The sequence below is a fragment of the Rhipicephalus sanguineus genome, chromosome 11 (genome assembly GCF_013339695.2).
Source record: "Rhipicephalus sanguineus isolate Rsan-2018 chromosome 11, BIME_Rsan_1.4, whole genome shotgun sequence".
In the NCBI taxonomy this organism is placed as follows: Eukaryota; Metazoa; Arthropoda; class Arachnida; order Ixodida; family Ixodidae; genus Rhipicephalus; species Rhipicephalus sanguineus.
In genome coordinates, this window is record NC_051186.1 from 91243528 (window position 1) to 91256675 (window position 13148).

Here is a 13148-nt window from a genome sequence, read left to right on the forward strand (position 1 = left end):
TATAGAAATCCTAATATGGGAGCCGCGATAAGCGGCGCCGTCTGCCCGAAGTGCGAGCGTTCTCAACGATGAACATGACGAGGCACATGCGCATTCGCCTCGCCTTCTTCCCGCGCCTGTTGCGGCGAATACGGAACTTTACTTCGGAAGGCTCTCGAAGGGCGCGTTTCTGAAAGACTGTGTTTGTTGCGGGTTCTTTGGGTTGTAACACCGTTCAGGCACTGCAAGGCAGAGATTTCTGCCATGTTTACTTCCGTGAACATTCTTGGCGTGCAACGCGGGCGTTGCAAGCACACGGATTGTGATTGTGCCGAGTTCATGCGAGAAAACCCGCCACGGTCTGATGATTCTGGAGCAGCCATTCCCCACGGATGGTGTGTACACTGCGGCCACTCACTTGCGATTCACGGACGGTTGGAGTATATAGGTAAGAACGTTAGTTATCTTTCTGTCGTACTCAATGACAGCAAACATTAAGAATTTGCAACGGTTTCTTGTGTCAGCTTATCACATGGGTTGTGCGAAATGTGCATTTTTTGTTTAATGCCTATCTGCTAAAATGTGCCTATTTTGTTTAGTGGGGGGCGAGAACTTCCTATGGGAGCAATAACTGTGTTCGAAACAAAAATTATAATCGTCATCATGCTTTTGTAAACAGTTTCAAGGCGGAACCAGTGAATTCCTCAGAGGTGTATTTGTTGTGGGCAAGTACCGAACGCAAAAGTAAGAAAACAGCGCGTTAAGGCACTTTATTTCCGAAAACGTGTGCTTTTTTTTTCTTTTTTCTTTGTGTCAGTACTGTGTTGCGCACATGTAACTTGCCTCCACGCTCATTGATATCTGCGATTTTAATAACAAGTTGTCTTTTGGAAGGCAGCACTTAAGGTATATTTTTCTTTTGTAGTTCGTGCCTTGTCGCGGCGTTATTAGGTTTCACTATGGTATAGCATGCAACAGGCTCAACGTTCCGTCCTGTTCAAGAACCCAACTGTCACGATTACAACGCCAGGTTATTTGAGAAATTTCTGAAGTCAGAATGCACCTTGCGTTACAGGCTCGTTCACGACTCGTACATTACGTGCTCTCTTTCATTAATTTTATCCTACAGCTCTCCGCACCCACTGCCACTACAAAAAGGGTTTTGGTGCTGAGGTCAGAGTTACTACTGTCAATTCTGTACTGTATTTATTCTAACGATTTATAACCGTGTTAGTGGGGCGTCAATGTTATTACGGCGTGTGCATCTTAACTTAGAACAACACGATCGACGTCACAGTGCAGGTGTATTCAAGCCCGCTCTTCTTTTCGCTTGGAGCGCGACTGTGCCATCCGTGGAATCCTTGCCGTGTTCGATTGTGACGCGGACAATTCTGAATGGTTGAGCGTAGGCTTAGTGGTTTGGTAGTCTTTTTTTTTTTATTTTGGTGCTCTTGTTAGTAAAACAGAGGTCTGAAGAACGTCACGGACACAGCGCACGTGTGGACATAGCGCTGTGTCAGGGTTGTTGTTCTACTGTGCTCTGTTTTGTTAACATGTAGGCTAAAATTGAATTTCAGTAATTTTTAACCAATACCGCTGGTCGGTGTCGCGTATGAATGCGCCCATCTCACTGACAGGGGACAAGGAGTGATTTTTCGGGCTTCCATTTCATTTGCGACGGTTACTCCCCGTAATAGTGCTTAGTGTTCTAGCAGTAGTATATGTCGCTTATAGTATGCTGCTGCCGGTGAAGGAAGAGTCCATATAATTTGTTTAGCTATTTGCCGACTGGTGTAGCCTGCATCTCAGAAGCTATGCATGAATAGCGCTCTGGATAAGGATGCCCCTTAGTGCTGAGTTCGCATTTTTATTTAGAACTTGGGTTTTAAAGCGAGTAACTATAGGTGTCACCGCACTTAATGAACATGAATATTCTATGCCCGTGATAATATGTTTCGATAGCCTAAGCCTAGTTTTCAGTATTTTCCAGTATAGTTTTAATCTTTTGCGCTGTGCTGCGTGTACATAAGTGCGCATAAGACTGTGTTTGTTCTCGTCAGTTTTGCTATGTGATGTGCTTTTACTCTCTGCTGAAACATTAAGCCGTAATTGTTTCTGATGAATAGCTTTTGTATTGCATGCCGTTATTACATTGTATTTAGTGGCTACGGCTCAGTAAAACTGCTCGTTACAGCCTTTTGAGTGTCTCCCCAGACCATATAGTTCTTGAAGCAGATTATTATTATTATTATTATTATTATTATTATTATTATTATTATTATTATTATTATTATTATTATTATTATTTCTGTTGTTGTTGTTGTTAATATTATTATTATTATTTTCTAGCTGAAAACTCCACTGTTTCCTATGCGCAACACAATGAGCAGCAGTTCAATGCTAATGACCCACTCATTTGTCATGATGGCACAGCAATGGCCGAAGAACATATTAGTTTGCCGACAGTGACTTTTTGTGGTAAGCGCTCTGATGAATTCTGATATAGACAAGTTGTTTTCTACATTTGACACTTCGATAAATTTCTCATTTTTAAATCTCCAAATTGTATGGCTATAACACCTAACGTTTCCCGCAAGACAGCAGCCTCCACTCCTGCTCAATGCTTAATGCGAAGCATTACGCACGTGCTTTGTGCCTGCTTTAGATTTTAGTGTGTTTTAGCACATTCGCCAAGGCGACGGAGGGCAACAGGTACGCAAAAAGGTGGGCGATAATCTCAGTATGTGCGCCTTACATAATATGTGTGTGTTCCGGACACTAATGGACGTGAAGTTCAAAACAACCAGGGAGTAGATATTGTACAGTAATTCAACGTGGCATCTAAGCAACGAACAAATAAACATGCCATCGTTCGTCAGTATTGTGACATCAGTGAATGGGTTTATTAAGTCGTGGCGTAACGGTAGACTCGTAGGTCTTGCGCGGCACGGAGGTTCAGCTATCGCTACGCCAATGTCTTCCTCCCCTGCACCTTCATCAACCCTGACCACAATACACTTAGGTGCCCACGACTGTAACATTATGCTGCCGCTAAAACCGCATCTTCCCTGAAGAGGAACCGTGTGCACGCCTCCTTGCCACCCTTTCCCAGATTTCACACTCACGCAGCGTCGCTCCTCTGCCCTTGAAGGGACATCTTTGAGTGAAGGTTTTTAGTAAATAACATGAAAACATCACGTGTGGCACAGTCGTGGAAGAGGAACATTGATGTCAGGATACATATGTGCACAGAACTTCTGATGTTATCATGGCATGGCCTTTATATGCGCAATGTTACCGAAAGGTTATTTCTTCACCAAGGCACTTGCTAATTATTAAAGTATGTAAATAAAATAAAGCAAAAATGGTAAAAAAAGAGGCCGCATAAAGGGAGCTAGAACATGTATTATTCAGCACATCCGCATTGTAAATGCATATATCACTGCAACAGAAAATGCATGCGATTGATATGAAATTTCGTTTTTTTACATTTATAGTGACATACAACCGTGTGCCATCCATTTTTGCTTCCTGCACATACTTGAAACTGAAGAAATGCGTGTTTTTCTATAAAAACGGTATTATTACACTATGCAAGTAACTTTAGTCTTCGATTTATTGTACAGGCAAAAGCTCAACAGATGTCATTCAGGGCTCGGTTGATGTACAACCTACCACTAGTGACCATGACAAGGAGAGCCAGCACTGCAGCACAAGTGCCCATTCTGACGATTGCCATGCCGAAGACGCAACTTCACCCGTGTGTGAAAATAAACTGGTCAGCCATTTGAGATGCCGTCGTTGTCGTCCTATACTGACAGAGCCAGTTATTGATACTGTTGAACGAGGCAGCTTGCTGAAATACTTATGCAAAAGTTGTGGTTCCAGATTTAGGTTTTTGAGAGCCTACAGTCATCACTTGTCAGAGTGCGGATCAGGTCCACATCATTTTTTGGAAAGTGACAGAGTCAGTGTTGCTGATGAATGCACAGCTTGGCAATCAATTGCCACTGAAGAGCCCCGGTACTCAGCATCTCCCTGCCCGACAGTAATCAATACCAGCCTCGGTGACCTGTGTCTAGAACTCGAAGGACGTCATCGGTGCTGCAAAGCAGCTATAGATGCAGTCGTGCAGAGCGTAAAGAGCATAGCATTAGAGCAAGGCATTTCAATAAATGCGGACTGCTTGACTTCTGACCGCAACAGGAAACTTTACTATCATAGGTGCGGAATATATGTCCCCCCAAAGGTCGTAACACTTTCTTCTGGCAAGAAATCCTACTTTGTTCCCCTGAAGGACCTTCTAAGAAACTTGCTAAAGCATCCTGAAATTGACAGTTGATATGTCAGCGGATGGAATAATGTATGACTTTAAAGACGGTGCATATTATTCATCGCGCCCAGTGCTAAGCCAGCATCGAAAGAACGTGCTTGCATTGAACATTTACTGCGATGATTTGGAAATTGCGAATCCTATTGGAACAAAAAGAGGCGACAAAGGCAAACTCACAGTATTTTATATTGCAATTCTGAATTTGCCTCCGCACCTACGATCTAGCCTGAACCAAATTTTTCTGCTTGCAGTGGGGTATTCGCGCTATTTGAAATCATCTACTGAAAAAGCTGAACTTCTTGAGGATGCCATAGAAGTAATGCAAAAGCAAGCAACTACGGGGATAGAGTTTGCTACACCTAATGGGAACGCTTTGTTCCATGGTTTTGTCGCATGCTTCACAGGTGATGCATTGGCAGCAAACAATATAACTGGGTTTAAAGAATCATTTGGTCCCAATGTTCTTCGCTGTTGTAGAACGTGCTCTGTGATCACAAAAAGGATATCTCAGTAGAGCTATCATTCGCAGTGCCCTCTAAGAAATGACCATGTAATCAATATGCAGTGGGAAAGGATCAAAGCTGCTGCAGGTCCGGAAGAAAAAAACACGCTGTCACGGGAGTATGGTATAAACGGGGATTCAGTCCTCAAACAGTTCCCACATTTTCGTCTCACTAAAGCTGTGTTGTACGATCCCATGCATATCCTCCTTGAGGGCCTTGTCCCGAAAGAGATTACGCAGTTTCTCAATGTTGCAGTGAAAAAGAAAAAATGGTTTTCTCGCAAGCAATTGAACAATACCTTAAAAAATTTCCACTTTCATTCTTCTGTGTCACGAAGCAATTACCCAAGACCATTTGAAACCGACCTCCAAGTAATTGCTTCTTCGAGCACGGCATTGATTCTAATCTTGCATTTCCCCCCCATTGTACATCCCTTGCTCCCTGCGGAGGCAGAGATGTTTGTGAAATGCCTGATCCATCCTGCTCAAATCACGCGGATTTCTTTATCACCAGTCGTGCGTGCTGACACAGCTTGTGATCTTGAAGAGCTCATTGCAGAACACCATCGTCTGCACTGCATGTGTTATGGGTCTGACGCGCTAACAGCAAAGCATCACATGTTAATACACATTCCAGACCAAATTAGAAATTTTGGCCCTGGGAGACACCACTGGACGATGCGAATGGAAAGCAAGAATTCAATACCTAAAGGGAAAAATATTTCAACTTCAAGAACATTCCGTACTCAGTAGCATGTTACTATCAAATTAATCAATCATTTGCGCTTTGGCATGGAAGCGGTAAGGCAAAAACTCTTTGCTCACACGAAACGCTCTCATCAAAGGCAAAAGGGCAATTCGTCTTAGACAAAAGATTTTTAGCTGTTAGCATACGGGACTATGTCGGAAAAACTGGCCTATCAGTCGACGTTGTTCACGTCAACAAGGTCAAAATACAGCCCATGGATATTCTCCCAGTCGCATCATCCAGTGGAGGAGAATTGTTTGCAAAAGTGAATGAAATTGTAGTATATGAGGACATAGCATTTTTCGTATGCATGCTCATGTCGGCTGTGCACCACGACAGCGCCAGAAACGTGTTTGCCCTCAAAGATCATTTGAGCGAGCGATCAGAGCCTGCGGACTGCTGCATTCCCAGCCTCTAATCCGTCTGCCCTTCCTACACAGGCCTCGCCGTATCTTCGGGTCGTTCGCATATCGCCATCTTGGTGAATCTACAACTTGAAAACTTCGACACGTGTTCTGCGAGCTACCGGACCCTATCAACTGCTGCTGCCTGCGGTCTCCGCCACTGGTGTCGCTGCTGGGCCTGCATGCAGGATACTTAAACAGCCCCGTGGCCATCCAGCCGCATCATTTGAGCGAGCGATCAGAGCCTGCGGACTGCTGCATTCCCAGCCTCTAATCCGTCTGCCCTTCCTACACAGGCCTCGCCGTATCTTCGAGTCGTTCGCATATCGCCATCTTGGTGAATCTACAACTTGAAAACTTCGACACGTGTTCTGCGAGCTACCGGACCCTATCAACTGCTGCTGCCTGCGGTCTCCGCCACTGGTGTCGCTGCTGGGCCTGCATGCAGGATACTTAAACAGCCCCGTGGCCATCCAGCCGCATCATTTGAGCGAGCGATCAGAGCCTGCGGACTGCTGCATTCCCAGACTCTAATCCGTCTGCCCTTCCTACACAGGCCTCGCCGTATCTTCGAGTCGTTCGCATATCGCCATCTTGGTGAATCTACAACTTGAAAACTTCGACACGTGTTCTGCGAGCTACCGGACCCTATCAACTGCTGCTGCCTGCGGTCTCCGCCACTGGTGTCGCTGCTGGGCCTGCATGCAGGATACTTAAACAGCCCCGTGGCCATCCAGCCGCATCATTTGAGCGAGCGATCAGAGCCTGCGGACTGCTGCATTCCCAGCCTCTAATCCGTCTGCCCTTCCTACACAGGTGATTCGATTGCTTTTGCTTACATTTTTTTTACCTGTCTGCAGTGCTCTGATCGCTCTTCTTGCTATGGCTCCTACTGTTGCATCCCTTTCCAAAGAGTTTGAAGAGTTTAAGTTATCAATTGAAAAGAAATTAACTGGCGTTAACAACACGTTGGAATCAGTAAAATCTGCAGTGGGTGGATGCCATCCTGAGAGTGTAAATAAACAGAAATCTGAGGTTGATGACATAAAGAAAGCCATGGATTTTATGAGTTGCAAATTTGAAGCAGCAAAATCGGAAAACAGCCACCTTATATCGGACAACAAGCACCTGAAAGAAACCAATCAGTTGCTGCTGCAAAAGATTGGCCACTTGGAACAGTACTCCCGCCTCAACAATTTGGAAATAAGAGGTGTTCCAACAACGCAAGGAGAAAACAGCAGAAATATTGTCGATCTTCTCGGCGACAAAGTTGGTTGCGCTCTTAAACCCGAGGACATCGACACTGCACACAGAGTACCAACGCGTGACGCAAGCAACAAGAACATAATTGTTCGCTTCTGCTCGCGCGACAAGCGCACCGAGTTTCTGCGGAAGGCTCGTAAGTCACGCCCAAAAACGGATTTGCTCGGTTTTTCAGGAGCGCAAGAAAAGCCAATCTACGTTAATGAGCACCAGACGTCTGACAATAAGCGGCTGTTTTCCAAAGCTCTTGCTCTCAAAAAACAAATGAAGTGGGCTTTTCTGTGGACTGACAGTTGTGCTATCAAGGCAAGGCAAACTCTGGATAGTGTGGTGCACAGAATTTCCTGTGACGCTGATCTGCATGTATTCAACGCTTAGGCGCGAAATAACGTTAAAATTTGAAAAAAAAACGAAAATGTCTTCTTTGCTTCCGAGTGATTTTAATAATAGTATTCCCCCGCAGAGCTGGGGCTTTTCTTTGATACATTTCAATGCTCGTAGCCTTTCTAAGAACCATGACAGTATTAGCGCTCTACTAGCTTCTCTGAAGCATCAGTTCTCTGTTATCTGCTGTTCTGAAACTTGGCTGTCACCAAGTCACGGTGACTTGTATGGCTTTCCTGGTTATAACAGCGAATATTGTCACCGAATTAATGATCCTCATGGTGGTTCAGCCATTTTTTATCAAATAATATTCAGTATAAGAGGCGCTATGATTTAAATATAAATGTGGTGAAATGTGAATCTGTTTGGCTGGAGCTTGATTTGCCGGGACTTTGTCACAATCAACGAAAAACTATTCTTGCCGCTGTCTATCGGTCACCTTCCTCTGAGTCATCTGGTTTTTGTAATGCTCTTCACGATTTGCTTGGTAAACTTGCCGCTGAGCGCAAAAATGTAATAATTACGGGTGATGTGAACCTTAATTTACTCGATTGCTCTAGCCATTCAACCCTTGAGTATACGACTTCTATTTATAGTTTTGGGCTTCAATCGCTGATATCTGTACCGACACGCTGTACTGATGATGGCTCACAGTCATTAATAGATCACATCCTCACAAACATCGATGACGTAAGTCATGCTTGTGTAATTGAGAGTGAGATAAGTGACCACTTTCCTGTAATCTTATATTTTAATAATGTTATCCCTCACAGCAATGTAATTCGTCAAAGGTATCGGTTTGATTCGGACAAGTACTGCAAGCTCATTGGTGATGTGGATTGGTCCACTGTATATGCCGCAAACGATCCTGATGTGGCCTTGACCCGGTTCTACGACGCATTTATTCTGCAGTTGAGCATTCAACCATATTGCAATCATCTAACAGACGTTACTTTGCCCCACGCTGCCCTTGGTTGTCCGATTCACTGATACGATCTCTTCGCAAAAAAGAGAACTTATATAAAAAGACGAAACGTCAGCCATTTAATGAGCGCTTAAAATTGCGCTATAAAACTTACTCCAGCACGTTGGCTACGCTTTTAAAAAAAGCTAAACAAAATTATTATGAACGGCAACTACAGCATTGTCAAAATGATACAAGAAAGAAGTGGCAGCTTTTAAAAGAATTTCTAAATTCTACCCGGTCGCGCAGCAAAGTGACCTCTATTCGTGTCGACTACGTCACCCTCACTGCAGCCAGCGATGTAGCTGACGCCTTTAATGTACACTTTTCTACTAGCTATACCAATGCCCCTTCCTCTGACTATGTACCTTCTTTTTCTCACAGTCCTCAATCGATGTTTCTTTTTCCTACTTGCGCTTCCGAAATTTGTTCAGTTATTGCAGGACTAAAAGCTACCGGAGCTGGCTTAGACAATGTCCACTCAAAACACATTAAACTTGTAAGTTCTATCGTTTCCCCTATCTTAAGCCATATTTTCAACCGCTGCTTCAAAAACGGCGTTTTCCCAGATAAATTAAAAGTTGCAAAGGTAGTGCCAGTATTTAAGAAAGGTGATCCACTCAGCATCGGCAACTACAGGCCTATTTCAGTCCTTCCCTTCCTAGATAAAATTTTGGAAAAACTAATTGAAATAAGGCTTTCCAAATATTTAAGTAAATTTAACATACTTTCTCCTTGTCAGTTTGGTTTTAGGGCTGGTCTTTCTACTGATACTGCAATTGCGTGTTTCACTGACAAAATTAGATCATTCATTGATAATGGTAACGTCGCAGGTTCTGTCTTTGTCGACTTCTCTAAAGCATTCGACAGTATTGATCATTTCATCCTTTTTCGTAAAGTAGAGCACTACGGTATAACTGGTCCCATACTAAAGTTATTACAGAACTTTCTACTTAATAGGTTTCAGGTGGTCTCGGTTAATAACTTTACATCCAGTCCTACCACCATTAACAGAGGTGTTCCTCAAGGTTCGATTTTGGGCCCCTTATTATTTTTGCTATACATAAATGATTTACCGCGTTGTCTTAACTATTCTTCATGTTTACTTTACGCTGATGACACGACTCTTTTTTCGCATCACTCAGATTCTGCGACTCTCGTGTCCAGACTTCAAGCTGACCTCAATTCACTTGCTGAGTGGTGTAACAATAACAGATTATTGATTAATCCTTCCAAAACTTGTTTTATGCTTTTTCACTCGCCGAACAAAAAATTACCATACATTCCCCACCTCTTTGTAGACTCGGTAGTCATTCCTTTGAGTGGTCATACGTCATTTTTAGGAGTCATAGTCGATACACATTTGAAATTTCATGAACACATTAATTATGCTTGTAAAAAGATTTCATATGGAATAAGGGCATTGGTCAAGTCACGAATGTGTTTTAGCATCGAAACTCTGAAGGCATTGTATTATGCATTCATACACAGCCATCTCAGTTATTGCATCACATCATGGGGTAATTCATATTCAGTGCACATTTGGCCATTAAAGGTACTGCAAAAGCAAGCAATACGACTCATAACTTTCGCTTCACGTCAAACGCCATCACATCCTATTTTTTCTCAGCTTCATATACTACCCGTCTCCGAACTCTATGTTTATAACGTATGTCTATTGTTTTTTAAGGTTTTTCACCGCACCCTCATTATCGACATATTTCCTGCTGTCTTGTTGTGCAACTCCAATAGAACAAGATTCGCGGTCGCTAATAACCTTTTGTTGCCTAAAGTTCGCACTAACTATGGAAAAATGAGCATCGTTTTTTTCATCAATTTCATTATGGAATTCATTATCGCGTGATTTGAAAGATAGTATGCACATTCATGTATTTAAAGGAAAATTGAAAAAGTGTTTATTCAGTGTATAATGGCTGTACATATCTAATTTTGTGAAGTTGGTTTGTGTGTAGTTTGACTATTTAGTAATGTACTTCTTACTAGTAACACTTATAACAAGCAGTTCTTCGCTTTTCTTAGTTTAGTTTTCCATTGTATTAACAAAGGAGGTCCCGCCTGCGGTGTGTAACCTTGGGACCTCCTCCTGCATATTTACCTGCAATGTACTATATTTTTGACAAGACTAATAAAATTTGATTGATTGATTGATTGATTGAAAGAAACGGGTCTCACAAAAGTTGTTCGTTCAAGCCAGTTCTTGCACCCATGGCCTATATACACGTACCCCGAAGCTGACTGCGTACTTGCCATTCCGCCTTCCATTCATTTCTCGTCTCATCTTTCTTTGGCATGATATGCATAGCCAAATGTGTACGCACCCATTTTACTACTTGAAGCTTTTAGTGCAAGAACCATTCTTTATTTAGTCGGCTGTGCTGTGGTCTTTCTGTCACCTTAAGTTATTACTCTAAAGTGCATTGGCCGCCGTTTTTTAAAACTATACGCTTCATTCGGAGTCGATATCAAGGGGCCACTCTCTTCGTACATATACGCAGTTGTTTCAGAATTAGAGAACCTGCTACATTGTTATCGCAATATATGCATACTGTTGTGGCATACTTCAAAATTATGCCATTAACTACGGTTTCTGAGCACATGACTTTGATGCTGGATGTACTATCATGCTTTGTATTATCTACAACATGCAACAAAATCGCATGTGCTTTGACCGTCGATGCTGAGTTGAAAAATATTTTACTACTTAGTGTTATAACTGGTTGTACTGATTGACCTCGCTGATGCCTTCGATAACTCATATAATGCTTCTGAAGCTGGGCTACGTTTGTGAACTTTATGGCTACAGAATATTGCGTGTTCACCATGTCTTTTTTTTTTTACATTTTCTGACACATAGTATTTTTAGTGCACCCAGAGCATCCACTACTGTGACCCGAATTTCATCTTTGTGTTCACGTAGCTGATGGACAACGTTTTATTGCTATGTCTCTCGTTTATGGGCATGGCCGAGCAATCTTTTTGAACGATATTATTAAAACAGCGGTAATGACATAGTAAAATGGTTGTTCTGTCTGCTAGTTCCTGTAGACATTTCAGTTTTGCACTGCAGTACCACCGCATTTGCATTTCATAGAGAGAGCATGCATATGTTATTTGCTTCATATGTGATTGTTTTAATTGTACAAAAACCTTTCCATGTGACCAGAACGTTTGCCTACAGTAGAGGCGAATACTGTTGTAATGCTTGTATAACGTGAAGTAATGAACTTTGCCTCAAAACAGCTTTTTCGTGAGTGTACTGATGATCAGTTTCTGATATTTCATTACAATTTAGCATTCCAGAAGCAAAAAGAATGCTCCCATAAAACACACATGGAGCGCCACACGCCAGCTACCTATATTCTCGAACGGCCTGCTGCCGCTTCTTGAAGGAAATATTCCTCCTGATGACATCCGGCACAAACGTTTATCCATGCAGATGCGGCATGAACTCATCGCTTTTTTGAAGTAAGTACACTAGTGCCACTGCAAATTTTTTGCGCAGCACATTATCCGGTTTGCATTTACAGAGGCTATGCTATGTGTCTATGCAGTTCACAAAAATTGATCACTGACGCATCAGACGCTGTCCGGCGATGGAAGTACAACGATCTCGGTCGGTACATTGCTGAAAAATATCCAGACATGGCGTGGGAAGTTTCAAGCCCTGGAACACGTCTTCGGTTCAGTGGAAGGAATAAATGGGTAAGCAATGTAGCACACGTTTAGAACTGCTCGCAACTTTCGTCTTTTTATCTGCTTTTTAGGGCATGTTTATCTCTCGCCTGTCAGAGGCGAGGCGAGGCGAGGACTGACGTACAGGCAACGACAGGCCGCGGAGAAACTGAAGCAGCTAAGCACCAAAGCTGGAGCAGAAACGACAACCTGAAGAGTATTCTTCAGCTAAGCACCAAAGCTGGAGCAGAAACAACAACCTGAAGAGCAACACTGTACACAGAAAACACATCTCATGTTCGGAATTCATACAAACATTCTGCTTCAGCATGCCACCTAAAACATTTTTCAGGCTTACTGCGGTTTTCGCACATAGCCTATTACAAAATGTAAACGCAATTACTTTTTATTCGTAGCTGATTGTGCCCAGATAAGTGCATGCAGGATAACACTGCGGTCAAATTATAAGTTTCCTTCTTCATTGCGTTAAGAACTGAGCATATGCATTTTAGCTCATTCCCGCTTGAAGTGAAAACGTTTTGTTCAATACGTGGTCGGTTATGTTTGTACCTTTAACCTTCGTTTTTAAGGAACACATGACGAACTGATATCACAAGCTGCTTTTTGTCTCGCCTATTTACATTTCGTGCACTGTTCTTTTCTTTTTCAGGTTGCATTTGGAAGCGAATTGATGTTGGGACGCAGGATTGAAGAAAATGAGCAAAAATTGAAAAGGTTCCTTGAGGTCGCATCAAAAGTACTAAAATTTACTGAGCCATCATACGTCTCTAGACACGTACCTGCGACCCAGTTTTGCGAAGCATGCTCTCATGGCTACGGTGAGTCGAGCTCATTCTCTATACTGGTTACTTTTAAAA

General features: G+C 42.8%; 1 long non-coding RNA gene across 1 annotated transcript; it reads left to right on the plus strand.

Moving 5' to 3' along the window:
• Positions 1-3591: 3591 nt before the first annotated feature.
• Positions 3592-12301, plus strand: LOC119373725 (uncharacterized). Its single transcript, XR_005179954.2, has 3 exons — positions 3592-3757; positions 11891-12063; positions 12150-12301. It is a non-coding gene; the product is annotated as an uncharacterized LOC119373725 (long non-coding RNA).
• Positions 12302-13148: the final 847 nt, after the last annotated feature.